The 21,501-nt window shown below is 38.8% G+C and overlaps 1 long non-coding RNA gene across 5 annotated transcripts in view; it reads right to left on the bottom strand.

The window, feature by feature from the left end:
- LOC118538792 (uncharacterized) overlaps positions 1 to 21,501 on the bottom strand; it is a 74,444-nt gene that overhangs the window by 12,992 nt on the left and 39,951 nt on the right. Inside the window, exons 5-6 of one of the 5 annotated variants that reach the window (XR_013440768.1) lie at positions 2,926 to 3,062; positions 1,836 to 2,193 (exon numbers count right to left, since the gene is read on the bottom strand). The exons of 3 other annotated variants lie outside the window; for them this stretch is intronic. This is a non-coding gene — a long non-coding RNA (uncharacterized LOC118538792). Of the gene's footprint in view, positions 1 to 1,835; positions 2,194 to 2,925; positions 3,063 to 21,501 lie in introns of those variants that run through there. One more of the 5 variants, XR_013440767.1, reaches the window with a different exon arrangement.

The raw sequence follows: 21,501 nt of genomic DNA, 5'->3' as shown, positions 1-21,501 counted from the left end.
ATTCCGTGATTAACAAGATATTGGAGAAGGAGGCAGATACTGGAAAGCACAACAAGCAGGATGCTGGGAGATCCATCCAGCCATCCATTCATCCTTCCTTCCTTCCTTCCATCCATCCATCCATCCATCCACCCACCCATCCAACAAATATTTGCTAAGCATCCAGTATGTGGCACATGGTTCCTGGTGCTGGGGATATAAAATTGAAGAAGTCCTTTGTGGTTCTAAACATCGCTGAAAATGTGACATCTATAATTCTCTTGGATTTGACCTGCTTTATGTATATTGGTGTCCAAACCAGGCTAGAGGTTGGCAGCAATTCCAGCCATCACATCAGATATCACAACATCCAAAGGAAGAAAGAAAACTATGTCTTCCTGTATCTCTTTCTTAGAATAGAGGAAAATTTTATCACAAATTTTCCAGCAGATATACCTTTATATCTTAGTTCCCAGAATCAGGTCGTGTGCCCATTTCAAACTTCATCACTGGCAAAGGGAATGAGATACACTCGATGGTACAGACCAGTCAGGATCTACCCTTGGCTCTGTGAATAGGGTTACCATCCCTGAGTCTCATGGGAGAGGGTTGGATAAGATGAACTCAGGGGATAGAACTGAGTTATTAGTAAAGGGGCGAAGGTCCTGGGTGTTTGGTAGGTGGCAATGTCCACTCCACAGGACTGGGGAGATGCTGGATCAGAGGTGTTTGTACATTGCATAATGGGAGTTCTGATGGGGGACCTTTCTTTTCTGGGTGAGGGAGGGGAGGGAAGAGTGGGGAGGTTTCAAAAAAGAGGTGGTTTGGGACCTGGGTTGGAGAGAAAGACTAGGAGGCTGCAAGCCCTACCAGATCCAGATGGGGAGGGTCTTATAAACCCTTCTCAAGGGATTTGGCTTAATCCTACAGAAAGTGTGGAGTCACTATGTGTATTTTTAATATTTTTAAATCATACTTTTGAGTTGAGAAATAGGAAAGGGGAAGAAAAACCACCACCTGTTGAACATCTACTATGTGTTCAAGTCCGTACAGATGGTCTATATGGAGTCCCTCCTCTCATCCCCACAACACATCCCCACAACACACTATGAGAAGCCTTGGGTTGGCCCACAACCACCAATGAACAAAGTGGCTCAGGAATCAGGAGCCACAGCCTCACTGGCTGCCGTCTGCTCGGGGACATGACTGCAGACCCGGCAGCTCCCAAGCCCCTGATGGCAGGGGTAGGACGAAGCAGTGTTGCGGGAAGAGTGGGACATGGTTGTTGCAATCTCACACAAGGGAGGTAACGAGCATCTGGACTGACGCGGCAGTAGCAGGGATGGAGAAGAAGAAACAGATGTGGACAGGAGCAAAATTCATGGGAATTCACCACCAAGTGCCTGTGAGTGTAACAAAATAAGAGTTTTCCAAGATACAATTGGTTCAACTACAATCTGTGCTTTGAAAATTCAAATGTGTTCCAATCCTATTGATATATTAGGGAACATTTGGAGCATGATATACATTTTAGGATTAGTGTTGCATATACTTGTTCCTCGAGAAATACCAGGTGAATGCGGAAAACTGCATCCAATTTAGGAATACATAAAACATATGTGTGCATGTATGCGCATGTGCACACGCACGCACACACACACACACACACACACACACCACTCAAATGTCTACCGGCTGCCTCGGTTCACCACATGCGTTATGAGCCATGCTTACCCACATCCGGTGCTTCAGTTTTGTGCCTGATTCTTCCTTCCCCCACTTTGCAATAACCCACAAAGCGCAGCCACTCCCACAAGCAAACTGCCAGGCTCTCCAAGCGCCACACTCACCGTGTTATTTATGCACTCCCCGACCATCCAACATAGGTAAGACCATGCTACCATTTTAGGTTCCTCTTTTTTTTTTTTTTCATGCCACTGATGGAAGTTTTTGAGTGTTGTGCCCATTTTTCCCACGGTTTTCATTGGTCAGTTCTGTACAGCACACTGATTTGTAGGAACGTGGATGTTGGTATAGCAGAACTGATCGTACCTTCAAGCCTTCTGGTTGGGATTCCTGGGCCCGTGATGGTACACTCTACTGAAAGGGGACATGCAGCCGAAGCAGGGTTGGTGGGGGATGGGAATACCGTGGCTGTGGCTTTGGGCATACTGAGACTGAAGATCCAGGAGAAGCTGGAGAGTATCTAGATGACTAAAAACATTAATTTGAAGTACAGGAAACAAAAAACCAGACAACTAGGGGATATGGAAGAAGTTTTGGGGGCAGGTAGCAAATGCCAAGAATTGAGACCACGTGAGTGAGAGAGGCTTCCCAGACAGTGTGGGAGGAAACCCGAGGCCACCAGCATCCAAGGGCAAGGAAGGTAGGTAGAGAGGGGTCAGAGAAGGAGCCTGAGCAGCAGACAGCGTCAGCGAGGCGGGAGAGATTGATGTCAGGAAGGCAGGAGAGGTCGAAGTTCACGATGGGAAAGGTGGGCCACAAGGTCAAACTAGTTACAAGTCTAGATAGAGCGAGTGGCCAACGGTGTTCGTCAGATTCAGGTATTCCCAAATCATTCTTAGCCACAGGGAGGGCAGGCTTTTGAGTCTCTCCTCCCAAGGTTTTTAGGGCATGAAGTGGAGCAAAAGAATGGTATTTTGTAGGCAAGTCCGAACTGAAGCCAAATGTTAAAGATTATCTTTGGACCAAGGAGGAGGGACTAGAAGAGAGAGGAGACTTCAGAAGGGAGTGGAAGGAGACAGAGAGAGATGGGGATAGTTACATTTGAAGAGAAGGATGATGCCTTCCTCCCCTGAGGCAGGAACAAAGACAGCAAGGTGAATTTAAGGATGGCTGACTTTATACCCACAGCCTCTCTACTTCTTGGGCAGTGAAGGGGGCGTGAAAATAGGATTGCAGAAGCTTAACCAAGAGAGGGCTTACTTTTCTGGCATAGCAAGAAGAGGTGGCCCGTCCAAGGTTGATGCAAGGGTTACATGGTGTCACCGATGGCCAGACTCCCTCTATAGTCCTACTCTGCCGTCTGCAATGTACGCCTGCCGACAGTCCAGGCGGTGTGTCTTCATTTCAGGAGGAAACACAGAGAAGGGTAAAGACATTGTATGCCAGCGATATCCTTCTCTTTTTTAATCAGGAAAACAATAGCTTTTCTGAAAGCCTATTCCATTTACATCTCACTGGAGAATTAGGTCTGGCTGCAAGGGAGTCTGGGTAGTTAGCGTTTGTAACTCTTAGGAAGGGGAAGCGGGGTGGATGTTGGGTAGACAACTAGGTATGCCTGCCGCACTGAAAATAAGTAAGAATGGATTCTTAGGACACAGGTGGGTTTTGAGAACACAAACTGACCCTAGCACCAGTTCTCTGGGGTTCTGTCAAAGCCAGGTGGGTCAACGGGGGGAGTGATCTCACCTCAGGGGGCCTAAAATATTCTCATCTATAAGAGAAGATGGTTAAGCCATATTATTTCTAAGATTTGAAAAAATTCTACAATGTGTAATTCGAAGGGTATATGTAGTATCCGTTTCTTAAATAGCAGGAAACCATGACTGACTTTCTTGGAAGTGTGAGAAACCCATTGATGATTCTTTAATTAAGCCAGCACTCTCTTAGTTCAGAATGACACAGTGCAGTACCTGAGGAAAAGGCTGTCTACAGGTATGGTTTTTTTAGAGAGAGAGAGAGAGGAGGGGAGAGGACAGAGGGAGAGGGAGAGAGAGAAACTTAGGCAGGCTCCACATCCCCAGCATGGCTCGATCTCACCACCCTGAGATCATGACCTGAGCTGTAATCAAGAGTCAGACGCTTAACCGACTGAGCCACCCAGGCGCCCCTGTCTACAGGTATGTTTGATAAGACTTATTAGTACACCAAATTCAAGTTTTTTCAGAGTTTAAATGCACTTATGAATAGTTCTCTAATTCAGACACCTACAAGTGCAATTACAAGCTGGAAGCCCATGAGATTTAAAAAATTTAACAGCAATTGCCTTTCAAAAGGCTGTGTCAGTTTATATTCCCACCAGCAATATACCAGCATATCAGTTTCCCCAGCAGAAAACATATGTAAACATGAAGAAATAAATAGTATTACAAGTTCTTTTATTCTTGGTCAGATGCTGTCATAGGCCCTTTACAATTGTAACTTCATGTAATTCTCCTGGCTATCCTATGAGGTAGGTAGTAGTATTATTCCCATCCTAGAGATAAAGAAACTAAGGCTCAGAAAGTTTCAACAGCTGGCCCAAGCCCATACACTTAATCATTGGCGAAACTGAGACTGGAACCCATCTTTATCTGACACCAAGTCCTCTTTAAGCATAAAGAGGCCTCCTTTTTATGGTTTTCAGCAGAGTAAATAACACAAGAGTAAAGGAAATTGATCTGCACCTTTGCTTCCCTTTCTTCAGGGGGAACTATGTCTTCTGGTTGCGTTTTTAAAGAAAAGCTCAGGCTTTTCTTGTTCTCTGTCATAGACCAAAGTGAGGTTCCCATGGGTCCCAGTCTATATCCATTTGATCCTCCTTGGACATGTGCCCACTCACACAACCAGGTGCTGAACTTCATTTTGCTGTAGCACATAATCACCACAGGAGAGAAAAGAAACCACTGAAGGGGATGACCTGTGCTCATAGTATAGATTTTGTTGTAACAAGGTCAACAAACGATAGTAGCCATTAGTCATTGACTGTTCTTAGAATCCTGCTAAGACAGAAATGGCCAGCAAAAGTCAATCTTCAGTTTCACCTGGGCCTTTTTTAAGGGAGTAAGGAAAAGGGTAGTCGCAGGGTTGAAATGATCATTACAAATCATGGGAGTACCTCGATGAGAGGTGATAATATGGCCTTTGAAAGATACACACTATGACATCTATGACATTGTGAAGATGCACTCAGGACTCAGGGCACGCTTATCAACTAGCAATCGGGAAAGATGCTGAGATTGGTCTGAAAAAAATGAATTCGAGAGTCTTCTGTCTCAAAGTCTGGAAGATTGGCATTGACTAATATAGCCATGTGGTTTTACTTTATTAATTAGGTGGGTTACATTGATTGATTCTTTTACAGCTTTGTTGAGCAGGAACTTGTTTATATTCAAATTCAGTCATTTAAGCACATAGTTTAATGAGTTTTGCTACATATATGTAGTCATGAAAACACCTCAATGTCTGTAGGACTTGTACTCCTCTCTTTCATTTCCCATATTAGTTATTTATATTCTTTCTCTTTTTCTTTTACCAGTCTTGCTAGGTATTTACCACTTTTACTAACCATTACAAAGAACCAACTTTTGGCTTTATATTCTCTATTGTTCATTTGTTTTCAAGTTCACTGACTTGTGCTCTTATCATTATTATTTCTTCATTTTTACTTACTTTAGGCTTTATATGCTCACTTTCTGACTTCTTATGCTGTAAATTTAGATTTTTTTGGTGACGGCTTTATTGAGATATAATTCACATGCTATATAATTCACCCATTCAAAGTGTACAATTGAGTGGTTTTAAGAATATTCACAGAGTTGTGCAACCAACATTAAATAAATTTTAGAACGTTTTCATCACCCCCCAAAAGAAATCCTGTGCCCTTTATCAGTCACCCCACCCCTTGTTAACCCTTCTTCCCAGCTCTGAACAACCACTAATCTAATTTCTGTCTCTACAGATTTACCTATTCTGGACATTTCCTATAAATGGAGTCACACAATAAAAGTGACTTTTTTTTCACTTAGCATAAATGTCTTCAGGTTTCCTCCACATTACAGCATGTGTCAACACTTCATTCCTTTTTATCACCAAATAATATTCCATTGTATGGATTTGCCACTTTTTATGTATTCTTTCATCAGGAGATGAATAGATAATTTAAGTTTTCTTTCATTTCTTTCTTTTTTTTTTTTTTTTAAGATTCTATTTATTTATTTGAGACAGAGAGAGAGAGCACGAGCCGGGGGGGGGGGGGGGGTTGGAGAGGGAGAGGAAGAAGCAGGCTCCCCACTGAGCAGGGAGTCTGACATGGGGCTCCATCCCAGGACTTTAGGAGCATGACCTGAGTTGAAGGCAGACGCTTAACTGACTGAGCCACCCAGGCGCCCCAGTTTTTCTTCATTTCTAATATGTGAACGTAAAGCTGTAAAATTCCCTCTGAGCACTCCCTTAGCTACATCACATGAACTTTGGTATCATATTTTCATTATAATCCCATTCAAGGGGCGCCTGGGTGGCTTAGTCGTTGGGCATCTGCCTTCGGCTCAGGCCATGATCCCAGGGTCCTGGGATGGAGCCCCGCATCCGGCTACCTGCTCAGCCAGGAGCCTGCTTCTCCCTCTCCCATTCCCCCTGCTTGTGTTCCCTCTCTAGCTGTCTCTCTCTCTGTGTAAAATAAATAAATAGAATCTTAAAAAAAAATATCCCATTCAAAATATTTTCCAATTTCCTTTGTGATATAAATCACGGAGTTTTATAAATGTATTGATTACTTTTCAAAATGTTTGGGACTTTTATCTATATCCTGCAGATTTAATACTCTCCACTGATTTCTCTTGGAGTTCACTGTTTCTTCAGTTGACTCCAAAATGCTGTTTAAAGGCATCCCAAAATCTGTTGTGTTTCTATACACCAATAACAAACTATCAGAGAAATAAAGAGAATAATCCCATTTACAAGTGCTTCAAAAAGAATAAAATACCTTGGAATAAATTTAATTAAGGAAATGAAAGACCTGTATATTAAAACAATAAGACATTAATGAAAGACATTGAAGAAGATACAAAGAAATGGAAAGATACCCTGTGCTTGTGGATTAGAAAAATCAATACTGTTAAAATGTCCATACTACCCAAAGCAATCTACAAGTTTGATGCAATCCCTATCAGAATTCCAATGACATTTTTCAAAAAAATATGACAAATAATCCTAAAATTTGTATGGAACACAAAAATTCCCAGATGGCCAAAGCAATCTTGAGAAAGAAGACCAAAGCTGGAGGCATCATGCTCCCTGATTTCAAACTATATTACAAAAGCTATAGTAATTAAAACAGGATGGTATTGGCATAGAAACAGACACATAGGTCAATAGAACAGAATAGAGAACTCAGAAATAAACCCACACATATGTGGCCAACTAATTTACAACATAGGAACCAAGAATATACAATAGAAAAGAGACAATCTCCTCAATAAATGGTGCTGGGAAAACTGGACAGCCACATGCAAAAGAATGAAACTGAACCACACTCTTACACCACACACAAAAACAACCTCAAAATGTATTAAAAACTGAATGTTAAGACCTGAAACCATAAAATTCCTAGTTGAAAACCTAGGTAATATGCTCCTTGATATAGGTCTTGGTGACAATTTTTTAAATTTAACACCAAAAGCAAAAGCAGCAAAAGCAAAAACAAGTGGGCTACATCACACTAAAAACATCTGCACAGCAACGAAAACCATCAACAAAATGAAAAGGCAACCTATTGAATGCGAGAAAATATTTGCAAATTATATATCTGATAAGGAGCTAATATCCAAAATATATAAAGAACTTCTACAATTCAACAGCAAAAAAGACCAAACAATCTGATTTAAAAATAGGCAATGGACCTGAATAGACATTTTTCCAAAGAAGACATACAAATGGCCAAGAGATACATGAAAAGATGCTCAACATCATTAGTCATCAGTGAAATGCAAATAAAAACCACGATGAGGTATGATCTCACACCTGCTTAAATGGCTGTTACCAAAAAGATAAGAGATAAGTAAGTGTTGGCAAGGATATGGAGAAAAGGGACCCCTGTGTGCTGTTGTGGGAATAAAAACTGGTGCAGCTACTATGGAAAACACTATGGAGGTCCTTCAAAAAATTAATAGAACTATTGAATAATCCAGCAATTTCACTTTTGGGTATTTATCGTAAGAAAACAAAAACACTAACTTGAAAAGATATATGCATCCCCACATTTACTGCAGCATTATTCAAGATATGGAGGGTGCCTGGGTGGCTCAGCTGGTTAAGCGACTGCCTTCGGCTCAGGTCATGATCCTGGAGTCCCTGGATCGAGTCCCGCATCGGGCTCCCTGCTCAGCAGGGAGCCTGCTTCTCCCTCTGACCCTCCCCCCTTTCATGTGCTCTCCCTCTCTCTCTCATTCTCTCTGTCTCAAATAAATAAATAAAATCTTAAAAAAAAAAAATAACCAAGATATGGAAACAACCGAAGTGTCCACTGATAGATAAATGGATAAAGAAGATGTGGTATATTTATACAATGGAATATTACTCAGCCATAAAAAATTATGTAATCTTGCCATTTACAACACAGATGGACCTCGAGGGCATCATACTAAGTGAAGTCAGGCAGAGACAGACAAATACTGTGTGCTCTCTCTTATATGTGGAATCTAACAAACAAACAAAAACAACAAGAAACAAGCTCATAGATACAGAGAACAGATTGGTGGTTGCCATGAGGCAGGGAGTGGGGGTGAGAGAAATGTGTGAAGGGAGTCAAAAGGAAAGAGAGAGCCCTCTGTGATCCTGATGTCTCCAGATCTAAAGGTAAAAAAAAAATCTTCCACTGCCTCAAATGCTCTAAAAATAAATACAGGCTATATCCCAACCACAAATACATTTCTCTCTTTATACTATGGCCTTTCTGTTATCCTAAGCTCAGGTGAAATGAACAATTAATACACAAGATTTTCAGAAGGAGACAGTCAGAAGGTTAGGAAATTATTAAGGTAACAAAAAATTTAAAATGTATTTTTGGAAGTTCTGGAGACATATGGTTCAGAGTTCTACATGTAAGTAGAAAATTCAAAGTTTACATATGACTAGTACAAGTTCCACCATCTCCCGAATTATATAATGCAAAATATAAATGTATGTACTTACACTTAGATAAAACCAGAAATGAAAGATGGTTCAGTTGGCTGATTTGAATTTTATTTACTGTGATAAATACTCAAAAGTGAAAATCGGATGCAAGGCAAAAACAAAAAAAAAGGCATCTGATAAATTTTTCATTTTAGTTATTGTACTTTTCAGCTCTAAAATTTTCTTTTGGTTCTGTTTTTATAGTTTCTATGTCTCTGCTTGATTTCCCCCATTATGTTTATTTGTTATGAGCCATTTTTTCCCTAAGTCCTTGAACATATTTGTAACGGTTGCCTTAAAAGTCCTATCTATTTATTGCAACATCTAGATAATCTCAGGGTTCCATTTTTTAACCCTGAGTATGGGCCATATTTTTCTGTTACTTTGCACATCTAGTGATTTTTAATTGTATTCTGGTTATAGTGTAAGGTACAATGTCAAGACGCTAGATTCTGTTATGTTCCTTAGAAGAGTTATTTTATTAGCTTGGCTTGACTCACATTACAAACTCTGCTTTTCTGCATTCAATAGCACTTGGACTCTCTGCTCTGTTCTTTCAGCTTCCAGCTTTTCTGTTTTTCTTTCCTTCTTTTCTTTTTAGTTTTTTAAAAATCTTTTTCTTTTCTCTTCCCCTTCTTCCTCCCTCCCTTCTTTTTTTTTTTTTTTTAAGATTTTATTTATTTGACACAGAGAGAGAGAGCACAAGAAGGGGGAGTGGCAGGCAGAGGGAGATGCAGACTCCCCACAGAGCAGGGGGAGCCTGATGCGGAACTCGATCCCAGGACCCCGGAATCATGACCTGAGTCAAAGGCAGTCACTTAACCAACTGAGCCACTCAGGCGCTCGCTTGCTTGCTTGCTTTCTTCCTTCCTTCCTTCCTTCCTTCCTCCCTCCCTCCCTCCCTCTCTCCCTTCCTTCCTTTCCTTTCTGGTCAGTCAAAAGTTGACTACACCTTCTGTAGTTCATTCTCTTCTAGATCCCCCTCCCCACATTCTGGCGGGTCTGCCAGCCTGACCTTCCCCCCTCAACGCAAGATGTGGGTTGGTGAGTGTGCTCCGACAAACTTGCAAATCTCACAAGGTGCACTTTCTGCTTTTAAGGCCAGACTTCTCTCCACTTTTCTGACTTTTGAAGGACTCTCATGTATGCCATTTTCTTATCTTAAACATCATTTTAAACAGTTTTATAATTATTTATAATTATCATTTATGAGAGGGTTAGTCCAAACAAGCTGCTCTGTCAATATCAGAAGTCAAAATTTGTTTCCAAACAATTTTTTAAAAAACACACCACTTGCAAAGATCTCACAGGGAAGTGATCTAGGTATGATGTATTTTAAGAATATGGTTTTGGGAAAAATCAAGATTTACTAAGAATATTATAAAAATTAGGAAAATATAAATTTTTATGGGAAAATCACATTCATCTCCCTGAGGTGCATGCATTAATTTTTAAAAGGGGGGGAAAAAGCTGAAAAGGGGATAAGTCATCAAATTATTATATCAAATTAAAAAATCAGTATTTTTTGCAGAAGACTTTTAACATCGAAGAGACTAATGCATTGCTGCATATAATTTGAAGTCTTAAATTTTAAAACACTGCTCAATTGGGGTCAATTGCTATGTTAGATGTCTTCTAGCTGATCCCACCTCACTCAGATTATCTGTAGCTATAAATGACCACCAACAAGCATTCCCGAGGCTGTGGCTAACACAGCTGCCACAGAACAAACGAGGCTGAGGGTGGTGGGGCATAGACTGACCCCAGGAGTCAAGGTCCTAGCTGCGGGGGGCAGCAGCAGCCTGTCCGGGATTGGCCTATTTAATGAGCAGAGGTCATGACAGATTTTTGTCCCCACAGAAAAACTAAGGATCACTCTTTGGCAAGAACATTTTATTTTATTTTATTTTATTATTATTTTTTTCAATGAATAGATTTAAGATTTTATTTTCATTTTTTGCTGACTTAGCATGATTGGTGGCAGAAACTTGACTAATAAAATCTGAAATCCTAAGTTAGCTACCCAATTTTTTAAAAAAGATACACAGTATTCCCCTGCACAAATGTGCCAGAGTGTTTAACCTATACTTTACCCATGTTAGTCAGCTTTTTTAATTTTAGCTATTCCAAATATATCTAGCATGAACCCTTTTATGCATACATATTTGCTTGCATATATAAAAATTTTTAGGATGGTTTGTTAAAAGTGCAATTACTATATCTAAAGATATTTAGTAAAATGTCTTTTTTTTCTAGATGTTAAAAAGGTTTATATTTTTACAAATTTTACCAAACTCAATAATGAACATTTCCACCCATTTTAACCTTACAACTGCTACTTTACCGAGGTGATATTAAGGAAAGCAATTGAGTGGAGATGGGAAGAATAAACAGGAAAAGGTAAGAAAATAAGAAAGTAAACAAGAAGATAAGAACAGGACAGAAGAAAATTGAGGCTGTTGGGGGGATTACGGAAAGAAGTTCATACCATACCATGAACTGAGATGGCAAGAACATTTTATAGTAAGTAAACATCTCATGAAGATCAAAAATTTTTAAATCCCATAATTGAAGTTAGTCTCATGGCCAGATAACTGGTTAGTGGATTAGCAAGATGAGCCAGTTAAAAACTTCACTGTTACCACTGATTGCTTTTGGGTCAGGACTGTTCTCTCAGATTCCTCTTTTAAAAATGAAGCTCTTCAGGGGCACCTGGGTGGCTCAGTCGGTTAAGCGACTGCCTTCAGCTCAGGTCATGATCCTGGAGTCCCAGGATCGAGTCCCATATCAGGCTCCCTGCTCTGTGGGGAGTCTGCTTCTCCCTCTGACCCTCCCCCCTCTCATGCTCTCTCTCTCTCTCTCTCATTCTCTCTAATAAATAAAATAAAATATATTAAAAAAAAAAAAAAAAAAAAAAAAAAAATGAAGCTCTTCCTGCAAGGGGTCAGACCTTAGCATTTTGAAACGCACTATTTAAAGATCTTTCCTCCTCTAGGACTGCCTTAGAGCAATGTGGGACTCCTGAGGGTTCAAAGTATTATAATCATTTTGCCCTTAAATAACTGAACTAATGATCCTAATTTAGAATTTTTTAAAGCAATTTTATGTGATCAAATGAACCTTCAGGATTTACAGGGAAGCAAAGAGAGAAAAACCTGGTTCTCAAAGATAAACTGAGACCCTGGCTAAAAGACAGAAGGATGAGAGTCAACTCTGACAATATTCCAAGATGAAAGCAAGAACAAGTTAGAAAGAGGCAAAGCAAAAATCCATTGTCATTTTGAAGAGCCACCAATGTTTAAAGTTCAAAGCCTCATGCCATGTTATTTTGACTGGACAGTGTATTGCTGGCATCATCTTGACATTACTTTGTAAGTTTTAAATTGTGGTAAGGCACACACCACATGAAACCTCTCATCTGAACTATTTACGTTCAGTGGCATTAAGGATGTTCACGTTGTTGGGCAACCACTGATATATTTTAAACATTATAACTTTTATGATGGCCCTGTGATGGCATGTCCTAATGCTTACTCTCTCTAAGGTTAATGGTTTTTCCTTGAGAAAAGACAACTCAGAGAGAAGACATTGCTAATGGATGGCTGAAGTTACAGGGAAGAAGAACTTGGCTCCACATGAGAGAGAATTTTCTATGTTTAGATCTGACCAGCAGAGGAAGAGGAGGCCCGGGAGCTCCCTTTGAAGGTGAAGAGTGTTCACACGGGGGCCCACAGGCCATCTGTTGGGTGTGTTCTGGAAGAGATTCCCGTAATGGGTGAGAGAGGGGCCTCTGGGCTTCCCTCCAACTATGAGATGCTATGGTTGAACTGACAGAAATTGCGGTACACTCGGGTTTCAGAAGACCTAGTCAGACTTGAAGTACCTCAGATTTGGGCTTTAAAATAGTCACACTTAAAACCACTTATTAGCAAGTTTTATCCTTCCTTGGCACGTTGTCTGCTCTTTTTGTCTAAACTGTGGAGAAATCATTAAAAGGAGGTTTCAGGCCCCATCCAAGCACTTATTAACCAAGGGATGTGGGGCAGGCGACCTTCACAAAAGGCCAGCTTTTACTTACATGGGACTGGAGGGCTTCAGATTTGCCCATTCCCACCCATTTTCCACATTGCTGTCAGAATAATCTTTCTAAGTTGTGAATCTGAGCATATTACCTTCTCCCACTTAAAAAAATTCTTCAATTGTGCTCCTTCATTTTCAAAATATAGGTTTAAATTTCCAAGCATGGTATCCAAGGCCACTCTGCTCATCTCTTGAGACCTGTCTCTGGTCATTTCCTCTCTAAAATGCTAATCCTTTGGGCTCCCTGCTCAGCGGGGAGCCTGCTTCTCCTCCTCCCCTCGCTTCTCTGTCATATAAATAAATAAAATCTTAATAAAGGGGGGGGCACCTGGGTGGCTCAGTCAGTTAAGCATCTGTCTTTGGCTGGGGTCATGATCGGAGGTCCTGGGATCTAGTCTTAACATTGGGCTCCCTGCTCAGTGGGGAACCTGCTTCTCCCTCTCTTCTTGCTCCTCTCCCCTGCCCATGCTCTCTCTCACTCTCTCTGTCAAATAAACAAATAAAATCTTTTAAAAAATAAAATAAAATGATAATCTTTAGCTGGAATGAAGGATTTTAATTCTCTAGTCCTTATTTGTCTGGCTAACTCCTACATATCCTTTAAGACTCAGCTCAGGTATGGTCTTTTATAGGAAAATATCCCTGTTTTCCCTTAGGGCTTAGGCTGGGCTCTTTAGAGTATCCACATTATCTGTGGACATTATCATGAACATGAAGTTTTCTTTTTCTCCTCCCTGAAAAAAATTTTTAAATATAGGAATTATCTGTTCTTGAAAGTCTCCTAAAACTTGCGTGTTACACATTTGGTGCTTTTAGAGTGTTAGGTATACTTATACTTTATATTATTGATTCAGTTTCTCTAATGGGTTGGTTTATACAGATTTTCTACTTTTTCTTAGGTTAATTTTGGTAATTGCTTCTTAATTTCAGTAATTCATATTTTTCTAGAAAAAAATACATATTTCATTCTAAGTTTTTAAACTTAATAACACTTATTGTATTATTCTTAATATATCTACTATGATTATTAATATATGTACTATGATTGTTAATGTATCTACTATGCTTGTTATTATGTCTTTTTTGTTAATATTGTTTATTTGAACATTTTGGTTTTCTTTCAGACTTTCTAGGTATTGTATTCCTTAATTTTTCAAAGTACAAGTCCTTGGTTTGTTGAATCTCTCTATTGTTTGTTTTCTACCCCAACAACATTTGCTTACATCTTAATTATTTGCTTCATTTTACTTTCTTTGGGATTACTCTGTTATTCAGTTTTTTAGCTATTTGAGCATAAGGATTTATTTTAAATCTTTCTTGTTTTAATAAATTTATTTAAGGCTATGAATTTCCCTTTATATACTGCCTTAGTTGTTTTCCACAGGTTTTAATATGTAATGCTTTTGCTTTTTACTTTAAATATCTTACAGTTTCTTCTGATTTTCTCTTTAGCTCATGAATTTTTCAAGTAAATTTCTCCCAACTTTTTACTTTATAAAACTTCATTTTATTTTGGAAAAATTTCAAAACTATAGAAAAACAGAAATAGTTATGAAATGAAGACAATAGTAAAATGAACACCTCTATTCCACTTACTTAGATTTATACGTTTTTAACATTTGCCATTTTTCTTCATTAATTTTTTTTTTTTTTAAGTAATTGCTACACCCAATATGGGGCTCAAACTCACAACCCTGAGCTCAATAGTCACACACTCTGACTGAGCCAGCCAGGGGCCACTCTGTTTACTTTTTTTTTTTTTTTCTTTTTGGTGAACCATTTGAATTTAAGTTCAGATATCATGACACTTTACCCTTAATTACTATTACTATTGGTAGACTTTTCTTTCGCTATGTAGTATTGCCCTTACAGCTTATTAACCACTTTTTCCTTAAATTCTATTTTGTCTGCTATTACTGTAGGTATATGGGCTTTCTTTTGATTAGTATTTGCACGGTAATCTTTTTTCACTTAGTTATTTCAAAAAATTTTGGTAGGGGGAGGTTGTTTATTTAGGCATGTTTCTTACAAGTGATGTTTACTTGGATTTTACACTAACAGTGAACTGAGAAGGAAATTAGGAAAACAATCTCATTTACAACAGCACCCGAAAGAATCAAATACTTAGCAGTAAACTTAACTAAGGGGTGAAAGACTTGTACACAGAAAATGAGAAAACATTGCTGGAAGAAATGTAAGAAGGCACAAACAAATGGGAAGACATCTCACACTTATGAAGTGAAATACTTAATATTGTTAAAATGTCCATACTATCCAAAGCAATCTCAGACTCAGTGAAATCCCTATCAAAATTCCAATGACATTTTTTTTACAGAAATAGAAAAGATAGTTCTAAAATCCATATGGAACCACGAAGGACTCTGCATTGCCAAATCAAGCTTGAGAAAGAAGAACAGAACTAGAAGCATCACGTTCCCTGATTTCAAAACAGTTTACAAAGCTATACTGGTCAGAACAGTAGGATACTGGCATAAAGGCAAACATGTAAACCAATGGGACAGAAGAGAAACCGAGGAATAAATCCACACATGTATGGTCAGCTGACCTTTGACAAGGATGCCAAGAATACATGCTAAGGAAAGGATAGTTTCTTCAACAAACAGTGCTGGGAAAACTGGACATCTATATATAAAAGAAAGAAATTAGACCCTGATCTTACACTGTACACAAAAATCAAATAAAAATGCACACATGTATATTGAGATGCTACCATTCAATGCCTCTAAATCATTGGTTGCTAACTCCAAGCAGGATGAAACACAGAGGTTCTGCAGGGCTTGGTAGATTTTGTTCCTTGTGAAGTCACCATGTGCTCTTTTGTTTTTCTATTAGTTTCTCAAAGAAACTCTTGTTTTGAGGACAGACATCATGTTTTATACATCTTTATAATTGTATTTGTTTACAATTTCTTTTTTTGCCCTTGATATACAATTTATGAGTTTTAACAAATAGATACTTCCTTGTAACTTGAATTTCTACCAAGATAATGAATATTTCCACCACTCTAGGAGGTTCACTTATTTTTTCAGCATAGGTAAGTCTTACCTGTTCTAAAACTCCTTAGAGAAGTATTCACACAGTATGTGCTCCCTAGTCTCTGGCTTCTTTGCTTAGCATAATGTGAAATTTATCTGTGTTGTTGTGTATATCAGCAGTTTTTTATTTTCCATTTTTTGCTGAGTAGTATTCCACTGTATCAATGTACAAAAATTTTTATTCTCCAGTTGATGAACATTTTTTTCCAAATTTAAGCTATTCTGCATAAAATTACTATATACATTTTTTTTAAGATTTTTTAATTTTTATTAGAGAGAGAGTACAAGCAGGGGGAGCGGCAGGCAGAAGCAGAGGGAGAAGCAGGTTCCCCACTGAGCAGGGAGCCCGATGCGGGACTCCATCCCAGGACCCTGGGATCATGACCTGAGCCGAAGGCAGACGCTTAACCGTCTGAGCCACCCAGGTGCCCCATACTATATACATTCTTGTACAAGTCTTTTTGTGGACATATGTTTTCATTCTCATGGTTAATGACCTATGAATGGGATTGCTGGCCTGTAGGTAAGTGTATGTTTAACTTTCTGAGAATTATTTACGATTGTTATGCCTTCCTTATGAATGGAAACTTATTATTATTATGACATGTACCTTTTTATTTCTGGTAGTACTCCTTGTCTTGAAATCTATTTGTCTGATAGTATTTAGCCACTCCAATTTTCTTATGCTTACCGTCTGCAAGATATATCTTTATCCATCTTGTTACTTTCAATCTATCTGCGTCTTTACATTCAAGGTATGTCTCTTGTAGACAGAATATAGGTGGGTCTTCATTTTTCTTATTCAGTCTGACCATCTCTGTCTTTTAGTTGAAATGTTTAGTCCATTAACTCTGAATAGAGTTATTCAGAATAATTATATAGAGTTAATAGAGTAATTATAAATATGATTAGATTTAGGTGTGTCAATTGTTGTTTTTTACTTATCCATCTATTTTTTTTAAGATTTTATTTATTTATTTTATATATAGAGAGAGCCCATGTGGGGGTGGGCAGAGGGGGAGGGAGAGGGACAAGTAGACTCCGCGCTGAGCACAGAGCCCCACATGGGGCTCAATCTCAGGACCCTGAGATCATGACCTGAGCTGCAACCAAGCCACCCCTTGTCTCTCTATTTTTCATTCCTCAGGTCTTCTTTTCTTGTCTTTGGGTTAATCTTTTTTTTTTTTTTTTAACTGTTTCAGTTTAACTCCTTTATTGGCTTTGTAGCTATACTTCTTTGTACTATTTTTTGTGGTTGCTTTACTACAAATACACATCTTCAACTCACCACAACCTATTTGGAGTTAATATTGTACTACTTCATGTAAAATAGGATAACGCTGCGACAGTCTAGTTCCATTTACCTCTTCATCCTTTATGTTCTTGTTGTCATTTACATTTCATCTACTTACATGATAAACCCCACATTATAGTGTTTTCATTCCTACTTTAAAGAGTCATATGACTTTTTAAAAAGAGAAGAAAAAATGAACACGTAGTCTATTGGCATTCATAAAGGCGTGCTGCTTGGAGCTCCCTTCAAGAAACCTGCTGGGAGGAGAGTAGTTGATGGACAGCTTCCAGGGGCTGCACGTGAAGGTCTGTTGCAGGACTCACGCTGAGACCACTAGCCCCAGACTGCTTCCAGCCAGTGATTGAGCACAGCAGAGGTACTAGATCCAGGCCATTCTTGCCTGACCCGGGACTCCTCTTTTGGGCATTCTTTGCTCTGGAGATTCTAATTGGCCTGGTCAAGATTTTCTCAGAGCTGCCCATTAGTAGAGACTTCTCGGGTTGCCTGGGTGGCTCAGTCAGTTAAGCCGAGGACTCCTTGTTTTGGCTCAGGTCATGATCTCAGGGTTGTGAGATTGAGCCCTGCATCTGGTTCTGCGCTCAGCGCTGAATCTGCTTGGGATTCTCTCTCCCTCTCCCCCTGCTCGCATTCGCGCATGCTTTCTCTCTCTCTCAAATAAAATAAATAAAATCTTAAAAAAAAAAAAGACTTCTCCCACACCGCTTCCATCCTTCCCCCTCCTCTTGCCCAGGTGTCAGACCTACATTGTTGTCTGAAGCGCTCCCAACTCCTCCCTTCACTTCCCCTTACCCTTCACAGGCATTTCCCCCAATACATCTTATGTATGTCTAATTCCATCTTGGCATCTGTCTCTTAGAGGACTTGAACTGACATTGGTGTTTTATATGTACCATGTATTGATTATTTCTGGTGTTGATTCTTTCCTGTAGATTTGAGTTTCCAGCTTGTGTTATTTTCTTCCAATCTAAAGAAATATTTTTGGGGGTGCCTGGGTGGCTCAGTGGGTTAAGCATCTGCCTTTGGCTCAGGTCATGATCCCGGGGTCCTGGGATCGAGCCCCGCATCGGGCTCCCTGCTCAGTGCAGAGCCTGCTTCTCCCTCTCCCACTCCCCCTGCTTGTGTTCCCTCTCTCGCTGTGTCTCTCTCTGTCAAATAAATAAATAAAATCTTTAAAAAAATAAAAATATTTTTCTTATAGTGCATGTCTACTGTTGACAATTTTCTCATTAAAAAAATCTAAATGTCTTTTGAACGTACCTCAATTTTTGAATATTTTGCTAGATCTAAAATTTGGGGTTGACAATTTTTTGCTTTCAGTGCTTGAAAAGTTACTCCATTGTTTCTTGCTTTCATTATTTAAAAAAAAATGAGAAGACTGACACCATTAGTATCATTGTTTCTTTGTATATAATGTGCCTTTTTTTCTACATCTGCTTTCACAATTTTTTTTTAATCTTTGGTTTTCATTAGATTGACTTAATGCTATATGTGGTTTCCTTTGTTGTTATCCTGCTTAGGATTTGCTGAGCTTCTTGGATTTTAAACTTTACATTTTTCATCTGACTTGGGGTTTTTTGGCCATGATTTCTTCAGATATGCTCTCTTCCCCACCCCCCCAGCATTTTCTTTCTCCTTTCCTTCTGGGACCCAATTACATTTATGATAAACTGTTTAATATTATTCTACATGCTATCGAGATTGTGGTATTTTTTTTTAATTTTTTTATTGTTATGTTAATCCCCATACATTACATCATTAGTTTTAGATATAGTGTTCCATGATTCATTGTTTGTGCATAACACCCAGTGCTCCATGCAGAACGTGCCCTCCTCAATACCCATCACCAGGCTAACCCATCCTCCCACCCCCCTCCCCTCTAGAACCCTCAGTTTGTTTTTCAGAGTCCATCGTCTCTCATGGTTCTTCTCCCGCTCCGATTTCCCCCCCTTCATTCTTCCCCTCCTGCTACATTCTTCTTCTTCTTTTTTTCTTTCTTAACATATATTGCATTATTTGTTTCAGAGGTACAGATCTGAGATTCAACAGTCTTGCACAATTCACAGCGCTTACCAGAACACATACCCTCCCCAGTGTGAGATTGTGGTATTTTTTAACAATTTCTTTTTCTCAGATTGGATAATTACTGTTTATGAGTTTTCAAATTTCCTGATCTTTTCTTTTGCAAACTCATTTGTTGGTAAGTCCTGTCAGTAAATTTTCTTAAGATCAGATATTGTACTTATTTAATTTCCATTCAGTTCATTTTTATGATTTCATTTTTCTGCTGCGACTCCCCATTGTTCATTCTTTATATTATCCTTCAAGCCCTTGAACATATTTATAATAGCTGCTTTAAAGTCTTGTCTACTAATTGCAACATCTGGTTCATTGATGATATTTGTTATTTGCCTTTTCTCTTGACTATGGGTGACATTTTCCTGTTTCTTCATATGTATCATAAGTTTTGTTGTATGCTAGATATTGTGGATGATATGTGTGAGAAATCTGATTATGAAGTCTTCCTTTAGATGGTGTTGAGTTGTTCTAACAAGTAGTACATTTTTAACTCTTTTTAACCTCCCTATTTAAGTATAATTTTTCCAACAAGTCAAATACTTGTCAGTATTTGTATCCTTCCAAATTCAGTCAGAACCATAACTTACTTTATTCTTTGCATATATCCCCTCCATCTTCTTATTGTTGCTTAGATTTTGTTTTAAACTTTTTTAAAGTCATAAAAATTGTTCATTATTTTCACAGTCACTAATTGCCTACTGATTTTTATCATTTTTTAAGGTTTACCATTGTTTCTGTTTTCCCAAGCCTTCTTTGTGGTTTCCTTTTTTCTTTCTTTCTTTCTTTCTTTCTTTCTTTCTTCTTTCTTTCTTCTTTCCTTTCTTTCTTTCTTTAATTCAATTAGCCAAGGTATAGTACATCATTAGTCTTTGAGATAATGTTCAATGATTCATTTTCTTTTTTCTGAAATAATCTTTTTTATTTGGGAAAGTTCACATTAAAAAGAAAACTCATTGGTGGCTATGCTCCAAAGTCCCTGGGAACTTCTCTAGATTTTTGCTTCTCCAAATGTGGTCCAGGACCAATAGAATAGGCATCACTGGGGTGCCTCAGGTTAGAAATGCAGACTAGCCCAACCCCAGACCTACTGAATGAAAATGTACTTTTAACAAGATCCCTGGGTGATTTGGTATACACATTAATTTTGGAAAGCACAGTTCTATATTATTTATTATACTAGTTATGTTTTCTTTTTTTCCCTTCAGGATGTGAGCTACATAGAAACACTGTCTTTTATAATTCTATCCCTTAAATCTACATAGTAATTGCTACAGAGTAGATGCTCAATAAATGCTTGCAGAATGAATAAAATGGGGATAATGACATGCCTACTAAAAGATTGTTTGCTTTTGGTGAGGGCTGCACCTGAGGCTGCCTGGCTGTGTTTTATTTTAGATTTGCATTAACTATCACCCTCCAGCAAATTATGGGAACCCCTCTACTTTGGGGCCTACCAACATTATCTGTCATCTCATAACCACATAGCAAAAGCTCTTTCATCTCTTGATGGAGCTGTTAACCTGGTGACTTGAGAAATAGTAAAAAAAAAAAAAAAAAGCCAGACATCAGAGAGCTATTTATTTATTTAGTGGCTTATGTTAGGTCAGGCTGTTAGAAAGAGCCCAGGGAAAAAAATCCTTAAAAATAGGATTTTTAATGGAATGGAATTAGTTTAGGCCAGACATTGTTCCCTGCTAAGGGGAGAGGAGTAGGCAGGAAGATCTGAAATTCAGCAGGAATAGAGTGAGAAAGGAGAGAAGAAGGATGGCATAAGGGGAGAACAAGAGAAGGAAGGTAGATATATATGGGAAGAAAGCAAATTTTCCATCAGCATCAGGCCCAAGGACAGAGAAAAGGACAATTTTAGAGTTCTGTCTAATGCTTAATGCTTGATAAATGCCTCCTGAATTAAGTGCAAATGCTTTATCCTGACATTCAGAATTCTCCACATAATGTTCAAATCTTGCCCTTCAGCCACCCTTCCCATTATCACTCTGTTTATGCCCCACTCCAGCCAAATTGCATCACTTAACATTTGTCCTTGTTGATCTGGATCATTGCTCACAATGCTCTCTTGACCTGGACTGTCACCTGGTCTGA

The sequence above is a fragment of the Halichoerus grypus genome, chromosome 8, assembly GCF_964656455.1.
Source record: "Halichoerus grypus chromosome 8, mHalGry1.hap1.1, whole genome shotgun sequence".
Classification (NCBI taxonomy): Eukaryota; Metazoa; Chordata; class Mammalia; order Carnivora; family Phocidae; genus Halichoerus; species Halichoerus grypus.
Note: the sequence above shows the minus strand (reverse complement) of the source record. Positions and strands in the feature narration are given on the sequence as shown.